The sequence below is a fragment of the Melospiza georgiana genome, chromosome 5 (genome assembly GCF_028018845.1).
Source record: "Melospiza georgiana isolate bMelGeo1 chromosome 5, bMelGeo1.pri, whole genome shotgun sequence".
Taxonomy (NCBI): domain Eukaryota; kingdom Metazoa; phylum Chordata; class Aves; order Passeriformes; family Passerellidae; genus Melospiza; species Melospiza georgiana.
The window spans coordinates 20635843-20648583 of record NC_080434.1 but is presented as its reverse complement, the minus strand read 5'-3'; the positions used below and the strand labels follow the sequence as shown (position 1 = coordinate 20648583).

At 46.0% G+C, this 12741-nt stretch overlaps 1 protein-coding gene across 7 annotated transcripts in view; it reads right to left on the bottom strand.

Moving 5' to 3' along the window:
• Positions 1 to 12382, bottom strand: part of EPHA5 (EPH receptor A5) — a 192951-nt gene extending 180569 nt beyond the window's left edge. For 4 of the 7 annotated variants that reach the window (XM_058024732.1, XM_058024735.1, XM_058024734.1 and 1 more), the window contains exon 1: positions 12269 to 12382. The gene's annotated coding sequence lies outside the window, so the exon portion shown is untranslated. The remainder of the gene's footprint in view (positions 1 to 12268) is intronic. The other 3 variants (XM_058024731.1, XM_058024729.1, XM_058024730.1) reach the window with 1 other exon arrangement.
• Between the last annotated feature and the right edge of the window lie 359 nt (positions 12383 to 12741).

The following is a 12741-nucleotide window of genomic DNA, read 5'->3' as shown; positions in this document are numbered from 1 at the left end:
GTGAGTCAGCTAGCAGAGACGAATACAAATCCCCAGCTACAAAAGACTCAATTCCTCCTGTGTCCTCTTGCATTCTGCATAAATAAATAGGATGGAATACACCTTTTGACAGGCACCATGCAGTAACTCAAAACTCATGTGCCAGGAAGGCAAAAGTGACAAGTGACTTGAAGCTTTCCCTGGCTCTGGGCTGCTGTGGAGAGCAGAGGGGCTCCCAGCACAGCTCAGAAAGGCTCTGAGGGGCTGTAAGGCACAGCAGGTACTGACTGCCCCATGAGCAGCTATCACCTACCCTGCTCAGGGCTGCTTCCACACTGCAGCATCTGAACAACTGCACTGCATCCATCTGCTCTGATGAATATATGTAGCCAGTAACCTAAACCACCTCCAAGGACAGAGATGTTTTGCTTTGAGAAGCCCCAAAATTCTAGCATATAAACACAAATTGTCACTTCCTCTGTTGAGATACAAGGTGTCTGCACCTTCCCCATCAGCAGCCTCCCAAAATGTCACTGGGAATGTCTGTCCTTCACTTGCACCATTTGCAGGTCACTACCCCACCCCAATGCAGCCCCAAAACAGGGCCCCAGCATCCCCCACCCCACGGGAGGGGTGTTTCCTCCCACAGCCCAGGTGCAGGAGTTCCCCATGGCAGTGATGCTATGCACACTTTGGGGATGCTCTCTCATGCACACTTTGGGGATGCTCTCTCAGGCACCCTTCCTGTGCTGCCCTGCCCAGAGGTCACTGGAACACACACACTGGTCCCACTGCACAAGCCCAGACAGGCTCAGCACCACCTCTCTTCCCACCACCTTCCAGCCTGGCAGGAACATTATTTTTGCTGAAATTGTTTTTATCAAAAAAATGCTACTTGGCCAGGCTGAGGAAAAAATCAGTGAGCAAGCAGCAGGTAAAAAAGACACCAGGAACAGAGGAAAACAGGAACAGAGCCATTCCTCCCTACTCAACCTGTGATGACTTTCAGCATGTATTTGGCTGTGGCTGTTTAATAACCAAGTAATCCAAACACTCAGGACACCAAAGGAGGTAATTCAGGAACACCATCAGCCAGGTGTGCAAAGCTTGCATGCTTCAAAAGGTCTAGGGCCAGCTCCTGTGTGACTCCTGGACTTGCCCCAGCACTGCCTACTCCATGGGCATAACCCAGAGCTGTACCCAGGAGCAGTTGGATACTGCAGAGCTAACCATGCCCAAGAAAAAAAAAATCTATTCAGAAATTAGTAACAATTCTGATTGGCCCATAACCGTAAAAAGCTCCAAAATAACCGAAGTCCTTTATCCCTACTTCCTTTCTATCCGCACCAGCTAGCTTTACCTCAACAAAAAAGCAAGAGACCTCAGACCCCATAAGCACACACTTAGCACCTGTATCTTTGCCAGCAAACTTGGAAGTTAATATATATTATTTTTTGCTCATCTCCACCATCAGTGCATCCATCCCACAAGCCCTAATTATTTCTAATGCTCAGTCAAGGGGAACACAAAACCACACAGATCTATATCATCATTAACTTCCATGCCTTCAGGGTAGGATAAATGATGATTAAGTCTAAAGTCATACCACAGCCCTTTTTTTTTTTTTAATACAGAATAATAGCCTGGGGAGTTTGCATACACTCTTGTTCTCTGACAGGCTGGTTACTACAGGTGAGCAATCAAGTTAGAGAAAAAACAGACATGATCTAAACCTTTGCCCTGAACTCTAGCTGGTGAATTAATAGTGGTTTTTCACTTGGGAATCTCTGTCAGGGAGGCTGGATATAGCTTTTTACTCAGATGTCCTTGTCATGGTCATACAACTGGCATTGAGCAGCTTAACCATGGCTACACAGGGACTGTGTCTGAGAGGAAGCACATGAAATTCAACACTGACCTAAACCAACTCTCCCCAGCACAGCAGAGCTCCCCACTGGCACAGCCACCTAAAACATGTGGCAGCAGTAGCTTGCCCAGGAGAAAGCAGGACAGGCTTAAAATGATGGTACAATGCCTGAAGTAGGAGCCACCAATTCATGGACCACTGAAGTGACATGGCTCTTCTGGCTCTGGGCTGGAGCAGGATCATCTGGAGTGTTGGGGTTTTTTTTCCTTCACTCCAATTTCATGTGGGAAAAAAATGCCCAAGCTAAAAATCAAAAATGCCCCACCAACAGTCTAGAACATTGAGTATTTCTGATCCCACCAGCTACACATCCTCCTGCCATTTCAGTATCTAAAGATCTTCCAGGAAATCCTTCACTGCTCACCCTGGGGCAAAGTCTCTGTAGGCATACAAAAACTGAATTCTCCAGAGTTGACATGGTCTTTGAGCTAATTTCCAATACTGAATAATAGAATAATAGAGTAGAATAATACTGCTCTTCAGTAGCACCATTTGCAAGCTAAGGTTTCCCACAAGGCATTCTCTACCAAAGTATACCCTAACTAAGAGCTCTAGAATAAGCAAAATGGTTAGGATAGCAAAAGCTGATGGAATTTCTATCATGATCAAGCTGTATGTAAAGCCATAAAAATCTCTTTTTATTTTATCCCACTGAAATATACTTAAAACAGGAAGGAAATGTAATCCTCTTTGACCCTAAAAACCACCTTCCATCACAAAACAAACAGGAGTAAAGAAACCTCCCTGAAAGCCTGCACAGATGTTTCAAGACATCACATGAGTTCTAAAGTAGCACATTTCTAAACAACTAACACTAACTAAACTGAAACAAAAGTTAACACTTAAATAAAAATGTTTGGTTTTCAACAATTGAAGGACAACTCTTCTTTAATAAAATTGTTACAAATTGAACAGGAATGTGAATGTTATTTTCAGTAGCCTGAAGCTGAAGTCTGTTGTGAAAGAAGGCCATGCTCCTACATCCTCCTCCAGGCTCCCGGCCCCTTGGCACACACGCTGCAGGACACAATGTACCTCCAGCCTTTCTGTGGGCCGTCAAGGCAGCCCCAGCTCTGACCCAACGCTCACAGCTCGTGGGAACAACTGCATTTACAGAAACCTCTCACAGGAACACTCACTGACAACTAAGCACGAGGTGAAACCTTCTGCGGGATGGGGGTCAAGGTGCAGGACAAGATGTGACAGCAGCGCTTTGCACTCCATCAGAAGGTCTCAGAAGACCCCCTTCTGAGGTCTTCATCTGACCTGAGACTTCATCTCAAGTCATCAGAAGAACAGCATCACAGACTTTCCACCAAGCTTCATGCCTTTACTCCCCTCCACCCAAAGGAGGGGGCACAGCTGGCAACATCATCATTAACAGAGCTCCTTTCCCCTTACAATGCATACATCCCCATCCTTCCTCCAGTACTTCCAGGGGTCACAGCGCTAGCAAGACACATAGCAGAGGACTCTTCCATCATCATCATAATGGGTCAAAGTTTTCCTGCTTCATAAATCTTCACTGATTTTATTGCAGTTCATTCCTGCAGTTCGTTCATCGTCCAACAGTTTTCCCTGTTGTGCCAAGTGTTTCTGTAAAAAGTATATATCCAAGGTACTCCAAGAAGTGAAAGTCAAAAATAACCCATGAAAGCAAAAACAAATTAAAAAAATCTAACTCTTGAAAGAAATCAAGGTCATCAGGGAGTAGATGCCTTGAATTAATTAGCTACATTGAGTAGGGACAAAACACACAGAAGCAAGAGCCTCTGAAATATTTCCATCAGTGGAAACAAGCTGCATCAGAGTACAAGCTGTAGCAGAACCTATTATTTATAGCCCACTGGAGGAGGAAAGTATACACTACTTAATGAACTTGCAAACTAATATTAACTGCAGATTTATATTTTATTATGTTGGCTTCATTCTGATCCAAGTTATCATGATTCCCTTTTATAGCAAGAGCCAAAATGAATCTGCATCACAGATTCATAGATTTTTAAGGCCAGATGGACAATTGCAATCATAACACCAACTAGAGAATTAATCCAGTAATTTCTGCATTACATCTGTAATTTGCTTGAACACACTGTTTACAAGGAAATGATATTGCCCTTTGACAAAGTTCTTCAGGTTGGCTGCATTTTTTCCCCATGTGCATAGAACCAGCTGTAGCACCAGGGAGGGAAACCCAAAGCTCACTTTGATAACCTGACCCACTAAAACAACCAGAAAACTGCAGAGTTTTTCCTTACAAAAATTTCCAGTCAAAACAAGAGGCAGTCATTTGTTCTTCCCACCATACATTACTTAATGGAAGAAAGTGGTTGGATTAGCCTGACACCAAAGTGCCTGGAAACTTAACAACTTCAGGAATGTTTTGCTTTTCTTTAATGGTAAACACTCCTATTCCCACCAAAATCACCATTTAACTGAAAAGGGTTTATTCACTGTGAAGAAAGCCAGGAAAACGCTTCCATTCTCACTCATCAAATTCACTGGAAACAACACTGTACCAACACAAGAGCAGATTTCTGAGCTGGCTGCAGCACCACGTTTTTGGGTAACCATCTGGGCAAGTATCACTTTACCACAAAGAAAGAAAAAGAAGCTTCCACTGAAAGCAACATGCAACCAGCACCTGCAACCTGACAACCAGCCTGCACGGAGAAACAAAATACCAATGCTGTCCTGCAGATCAGGGCCTCCAACCACTGTCAAAGCATCTGCAGCCATTGAAGGAGGCAATTTCTTCAAGACCCTGCTTAAAGCTAGCACCTCATCAAGCACACACAGAGTCAAGCTGAATGTTAGCACCCCAACACCTTCTCAGCGCAATCAAAACACCTGCTAGCAGAGCTGAGATGGAATCTCACCTCCTTCCCTAAATTAACAACTAAAAGCCATACAGCCTCTGTGGCCTCTGTTCCTAAAAGACATTGAGATCAATATCTGTTATGCATATATCTAAACTGAAGAAATTTGGCACAGGTACATCCAGGCCTGGCAAGGCTGTCAGCTTTCAGCACCAGTGGACTTGCAAGACATCACTGTCCACCACCAATAAAGCCTTCCTGTTAAAAATAATGACTACTCTGCTGCCACTGAATTCATTCAAGTAGAAAATAAGAGGAACTGACATAATGCTTAGCAAGCATTTGGGAGGAAAAAAATGTTTAAAATGATCTACTGGCTTTGCAGGGGGGTTGACAGTTTATCCCTTCCATTTCTGCGGAGGGAAGAGGGTGGAGGTAGCTAGTAATTCTTACATTTTAGTAAGAATTTGCTTTTGAGTATTAGTAAGGCAAGGATGGATAAGCCAAAATGACTGGGTTATTTTTAGAAATTATCTTAAAAAAGCAAGTATGTAGATAATTTCCCCAAGTAGTTTCACTGTTTTGGGACAAACAGTTTAAGAAGTGATACAAGTCCACTCAGAAGCATGAAGAAATGCTCATTACTGATGATGAATAATTGATTTTCTCTCAGGTGTTCCTCTGTCCCCTCTGGGAATTACTAAGTTCAGACTGGTTGTTCTGATCCCTTTCTAACATGAAGTGATCCAAGTTAGAGAACCCAGTAGACAACACCTTGGCAAAACACTTCAATACTGCCCCCTGCACCAAAATGACATGGAAGCCGGCAGGCCGAGGGTTCCATCCCCTCTCCTACAGGTTCAATACCTGCTACACAGCCACCTACACCGAGGAGCTCTCAGCTTCTGAGGGTGCTGTTTGCTGTCCATGCAGAGTTTCCTGTTCAAGGCACAGTTTGCTGAACAGATTCTCAGGAGCTTGCCCGCAAGAAGACAAGGAGCAGGGATCCCCTTCCTCCTCAGGGATGCCAGATCAGCTCACGGGGGAATTCCCAGACCTGTTGTCATAGCATCACCTTCTCCAGGAGGCATCACTCATCCTTTCCAGCCAGTGGTCACCTGAGCATCTCTACCTGGTCAGAGTGCTCCTAACACACCTGCTGCACAACTGAAATGCCAGGCAAGAGGGAGAGAAAAGGAGCGTGTTTTCATACCAACACCACTCCCGGTGAAACAGCACCCACTGAAATGTTCCCATAGCAAATATTGTGGCCCAAAGCACCTTCAGCCCTCTCTGCAAGGCAGAAGCAGCATCCTTGTCCACAGCAGGCAATATGCTCTGCATCTCTGCAAACAGCCACTCACCCATCACCTCCCACACCCAGCAGCAGCCAGGTGCCATGGATCACAGTGCTTGCATCTCCTCCTCCTGATTGCCTGCTCTGGAGCAGCTTCCTTGCAGGAGACAGGGATAATTGCTTTCCACCTCCAAGAGGATATGTGCATTAAACCTTCGGAGAGGTTCAGATAATGCACTGACCAAAGAGATAGCAAATACCAAAACTGAGACTGTGAGAGATATAATAGGTCAAAGAGACAACTCAAAGGGTAACAAATCCCTAGAGAGAGCTTAAGCTACTGAAGGCCAGTGCTCAGGTTTGCCAATACAGCTGGCTGTGAAAGCAGCTGGGGCAGGAAATGCTTTCACCTGTCACCTCAATGTCCAGCTAGTCACAGAGCCGACTGAGGGACAGGCACAACAAAGGACAACCCAGCTCTCCACTCTGCCTGTGCCAAAAAACAGGCACACCTTAAAAATAAAATATATTTTCAGAAGAAAGAGAATTCTCTACAAGCTTTTTTAAATACACATCAGTTTTTCTAGCAGAGATCAAAGAAAACCAATTTAGTGAAGAGAAAGTTGAAAAACATTTGTTCGTTCCAATGCAATAATTAACATAGTATTTCTGCACCACTATCTGAGTGAAGAAAAATACCCAGCTCAAGTCCATTGGGTTGAAATGAGGCCTCATCTCTCAGCAGCACTTATGGTTACTCAGAAAGGTGCATTTGTGACAGATTTCAATTCTGCGTTTACATGTTTTACTAGAAGAACAACATTCTTTTTTAAACCTTTTTAATGGATAGTAATAGGCTGAGTACCTACTGAAGAGCTGAGTGAGTACTTTTTCCTCCATAAAAGCAAGCACTTAACTAAGAAATTCAGTGCTTCTACAAAGTGACCAATCTGTGTGTGTTTGGGGTTTCTCTCATTTTGCCCTTATTCCATATACAGACTTCAATTTATTCCTGAAGAGGAAGTGAGAATATTTTTTTAAATTACAAAAAGAGCTTGTTTTCTTCTTATTTTGAGGCAGGGCTTAATTTCCCTGACATCCCTAAGCAAAGTTTAAAGCTCATCTCCACTCGAGTATATGCACACTCACAGGAAGGGACCTGGAGAAATGCAGCTCCAAGTCAGAAAGACTGGCAGATCCAACAGACCCGTGTCTGCTCGAGACCCTAAAGCCAACAGGGTCCATCACTATCACTGAGCCGAGCTAATTCAGCGGGACTTTCCCAGGTCAAGGGCTCTGACCTTGCTCAGCACATGCTGGACACCAGGATTCGTGCAGAAGCAGCATGGAAATCCTTGGAACAATAAAGCACAAAACCAGCAAGAACAGAGCGCAGGGCACCACGTCAAAAGCTGTCCCACTTTTTCAACTTCTGCCAGATTTTATGAAATCCTGCTCTTGCCTCACCAGCCGTGCCTCCCTCAAGCCTGCTGCAAAAAGCTTTGTAATTTTTAGCGTAAAAATTAAACATTTCACCATGGGCAAGATTTTGTTTTCTTATTTAGCAGAAAGAGAGCAGCAGACATGGAACCAGACTGTATACTGGAGCTAAAAAGTGAGGCAGTGGTGGGAGAGTTAACAGTGGAGGGGGAAGAATCTGTCACACAAGCCAAATAAATTCCCTTCCTTCCATGGAATTAACCCCTCTGCATATTGATGTGCAAATAGCTGCTTTATACATCAAATTATAGTATCAAAATTTACCACATTATAAGCAGTCAGTTACTGTTTGAGACAGTTTGACTGTTTCCTACTATTTATCACAATTTTTAAGATGAGCTTTGAAAGGAAACAGGCACTATCTTGGAGTCAATCTTTGCCATTGTTTATTTCCATTTTTAAAACGTGTCATTAGGCAGCAATGCTTTTAGTCATATACTTAAAAGTGCTGAGTTTCAAATGTTGTTTTACTGTCAAACGGATAGTAGTTCCATTTTAAAGCCACGACTGAGTCATTCTAAACCCCTTCAAAAGCCATAAATCACACATCAGACAGATCCCAAAAAGACCATTAGACATGAGCTGTCCTTCCTCATACCAGCAATTCCACTGCAGTAAATTTAAAAGTTAATGGGACTACACTACTCCAGTGAGTAAAATAAACACATGGCACTGAGGCTATGCCCTGCTCTCACGGCAAGCACACAGGGAACCATTGCAATACACCAAATACAGAGCTGATAACTCCTTACAGCCTCCTTAAGGCACTGTGAGCACACTGAAATGTGTCCACACTTACCTGCTCTGCATGCACAAGGCAAATGCATGCCAGCAGCACTCAACACCTACAGAATGACATAAAATCCTATAGTTGTGTGAATGCACAACATACTAAGCCAAGCAGTACAACCTAATAAGCAGAATGTTCTCATAGTGTGTATTTTTATCTGAAGCATTAGACTAATTTATATACATTGATATGAAAATTAAGACTATTTTCCCACCTGCTTTTACTACACCAAAAAAAAAAAAACCTCCTGAAAAAGACTTAATTCACTTATTAAAGATAAACATTGTGATGTTATAGCTAAATATGCATTTATCTGTGTGCTATGAGACAGAAATTATATACCACTATGAGACAACACATACACACACAAATCAACACATTGAGAACAGGTAGGCTCATTTCAGGCTCTGGCACGAATAATTTGCAAATTACAACCTTCCTTTATTTTTGCCAGCACCAGACCCACCCCTTTAATTGTACTCATTTATTCATTCATTCAAATAACAAATGATACATTGAGATAAAGCAAGCTTCAAAAAGCCCTGAAACAATTAAGAGGGAAAGGAGCAAAGCAGGAGTTCATAAAAAATAATAATATCCTTCTAGTCTTAAAACAAACACAACACACTCCAAAGATCCATTTTGCCTTTTCCACCTCTGTCTATTTAAGTCAATGTTATTCTTGCAAACCGCATTTCTTTTGATTTGCTTAACAGTACACTTCATTGTTAAGCACTGCCTCATCAGCACTTCTGCTGAAAAGCCCAAAAATGAAATATACTTTGTATTTAATTACAATTATGCAAATATCTTGTGGAATTACTTTGTTACAAGCAATCAGATATAACACACTCCATTATTTTAATAATTTGCCCACATGACACTTTTTAAGGTCATCTAAGTGACGACCAAATGTGATCTGCAAACCTCTTCAAATCCATGGGCGATGTGCAACAAATCATATAGTTTAGGGTGAAGGGGGGGAGTCTTCAACCAAATCAGTCATTCATTGTGTTTCACATAAATAATTTATACAAGCCACTTCCCAAACCCTAGTACTTACAACAGAAAGATTTAAAACACATGCATTTTTAAACCAAAGGCAGTGCAGGAAGCCCAGTGGCACATTGCAGGGCTGCCTCTCGGACCCTGTGATCATAGGGAGTGCATTTTACAGCAATCATGCACTTCTGGAATACCAGCACTTCACAAAATTGCACGATGCTTTCAGAGTACTCTTTGGAATATTTTCATCAGGACTAATTTCTGAATTTTAAACATTACTCAAAGCAAAAAGCAAGTATCTGGTTTTAACAATGAGCTCTGCTAAAGAGTTAAAAATAATGGCTAAACAATACTTGAAAATGCATGAAATGGTATTGAGCCTTCTTCTTCCACTACATGTTTTGCTTTTAACATATAAACTGAGGAAAGGTGATTAAAATAAGAATCTGTTTTATTTTGCTATTACAGGAAAGGCTGGAGAAAAATTAATTAATTTTCCCCAATTATATCCTTCAATCCATTTTTGGATATATCTATGAAGGTGACCAGATTTGTGATAGAGGTTGGGCACTCACTACTTCTCCATAAAAATGGCAGGAGCTTCTGAAACCCATGGGAAAAGCTACTTCCATGATAAGGAACTAAAACAATGAATTTACTTTCTTCCCCCCTCTGAATCATAACTTAGATTTTTTAAAGCATTTTCCCCTAACTTCCCTCCACTAGAGGGTAAAATAGAGCATCACATACTGTGGATTGTTAACTGCATGTATTTTATTCCACGAAGTCATTGTGAGTTACAGTCAGATTTAGAGAAACAAAAACACAAGGCAGGAGTAACAAAAAAATTATCCTGATAATTTGTCATCATCTATGCAACTACTGATGTGCTCCATGCCTACACAGCACAGGTTATTGGCTAGCTGTTTACCCACGCTGAGTAGGATGAGTGATAATAAATCAAAAATAAACCCAGAAAACCCGATACCACCAACTTTTGAAAACATTATTCACTGGTCTAAGATGGCTACCTCCATCTCAGCAAAGGCAAAGTTCTGAGCCAGCCGAGGAACCAACCCAGGGATGGGAGAAGCTCTCCCATCAGAAGCAGCCAAGTTCAAACCAAACTGGGGACAAGCGTCAGCTCGCACAGGAGGGCTTCCCTGCCCGAGGCTGCTCATGCCCTGGGCTCCAGGCGCTGCAGGCAGTATGGAATGGCAGGGTGAGCCATTCCCAGGCACCCAGCTGCTCCCGGGCAATTGGCAAAGGAGGCACGCTGCGAGAGGCACTTGTCAAATAACGCTTGTTTACAAATAAATCTCCTCACAGCGAAGGACAGCGCTCACTGAAAAAAAGTTCAGGTCCACAGCCAGACCCCTCCTAGCAGCAGCTTTTTAGCTTTGCATTTACTGAGGAGATGGAAATTAGAGAGCAGCAGTGAGAAAAGTAGCAGCAGAGACACCGTGAAGCAAGCGCTCACGCTGCTCGTCATTACCGTAATATTCCCTCGCAACCTCCCTGTAAAGATGCCACTAAAGCCATTTGCAGGCAGCTCCATTAATCCTTTCCAGTAGTTTCCTATCGTGTAAAAGTCCTATTCTGCGGCTGCCTGTTCACGCAGAGGCACCTCTGTGCTCGGCAAATGGTCCCGTTGCCTCAGTCAGTAATACCCAGTTTTCCGAGAGCTGGCAGGGATGCCTGAGAGGGGCTCGGAGCATCTGTTGGTCTCTCAGCACGGCATCATGGCAGACGGGCTCACACAGGACAGCATGCTTCCTAAAACGAAGGTGAGGAACTGGGAAAGCCCTTCCCAATCAGCCACGCCATCTCAGCAGCATTGCTCCCATGGGTGAAATCATCTGAAATTGCATGGGGGCAGAAGGATTGGGCCCACTGTTATCTAACCAAGGCAAAGCCAAACCAATTCAATCATCTCCCAAACCAATGCACTTCCTGAACATTAGATATCTTTGTACACAGAGGAACAGCATCTCCCCCTTCCTCTGCACTTTTTTTTTTTTTTTTTTTTTTTTTTAAGAAAACTGCAATTCACATTATTCTCGCTCTCGAAAATAAATTACAGCTAGCTGGTTACCTCAGGCCACATCTTTGAAATTCTGGTACGGTTTTCCTTTACAAACCCCTGCATACCTCCTCCTCCTTCTAAAGGAGTTTCACAAATAATTACGGTGCATCACGACGCCAGCCTGCTTCGAGCCGCTGGCATCCCCTGCAGATGCTGAACTTCTCCACCCATTGCTTTCACATTACAGCCTGCCCGCGGATCCAAAAACATAAGAAAGCCCCAAGCAGCGTCCACACCACGCACGGAGAAAAAAATCCCAGTCAATTTCAAAGACTGGAAGCATCCTGCTAGACAAGAAGCCCGGACGCGTTTTTGGCCATTGGACTCACAGAGATCAAAGGCATAAAAAAATCCGTCCCCAGCGGCCGCGCTCCGCTGCGGGTTACACACCGCCGCCGCCGCGGCTTCATCTCCTTTTTATACGTGTGTTTTAAGCCACGAAGTAAGCGCACTGCGGCCAGCGCTCGCAGGGCTCCGCACCGGGAGCCTCCCCTGCCCCGTGCGAACTCCCCGGTGCCAGCCCCGGCTCCGATGCACCTGTGCGACTCCCGGGGCACTCGGCGAGCCGGCAGCGCCGAGCGCACCGCCCGCACACATCCATCCCCGCAGAGGGCAACACCCGCTGCCGTGCCCGGGCATCTGCGCACCCCCGCCCGTGCCAGCCTGCCCGCCGGGAGCCCCCTGCCCCACCGCGGTGCCGCTCGCATCCCCGCCGCGGCACCCGCCTCCCGTGGGCACAGCCCATCTCCACTTCCCCCGGAATGTCCCGAAATTAAATCCGCCGAGTCGGAAGCCGCGCACGGCCGGGCGGCCGCCCTCCCGGGTGGGCGCTGCCCCGACGGCCCGGCCGCCCGTGTCCGCTCACCCTCGCTGCCGGGGCTGGCCCGCAGGCTCCGGAGCGCGGCGCACAGCAGCAGCAGCAGCAGCGGCAGGAGGCACGTCCGAGCGGGAGCCGGCGCCCCGGCGCGGCCGGCCCAGCCCCGCGGCCCCATCCCGCCGCCGCTCAGCGCATGGGGCGGCGGCTCCCCCAGCGCTGCCCGCTCGGGCCGGCTCCGGACGGGACGGGACGGGGCGGGCTGGCAGCGCGATGCACTCGCTCCCTCCGCTCCCGTCCAGCCGCCGCCGCGACTGGGGAGGCAGGGGGCGGGGATGGGGAGGTGGCCCCGCGCCGCCGCGGAGACGCCCCCGACGGGGCGGACCCGCCGCCGCCGCCGCCGCCGTGTGCGGGGGACGGCGCCCCCCGAGCCTCCGGAGCCGGGGAGCAGCGGGGACCGCGCCGCCGGTGTCCGCTCTGGCAGCCCGCGGTGCCCGTGCGAGGCAGCGGCGGCAGCGCTGTCC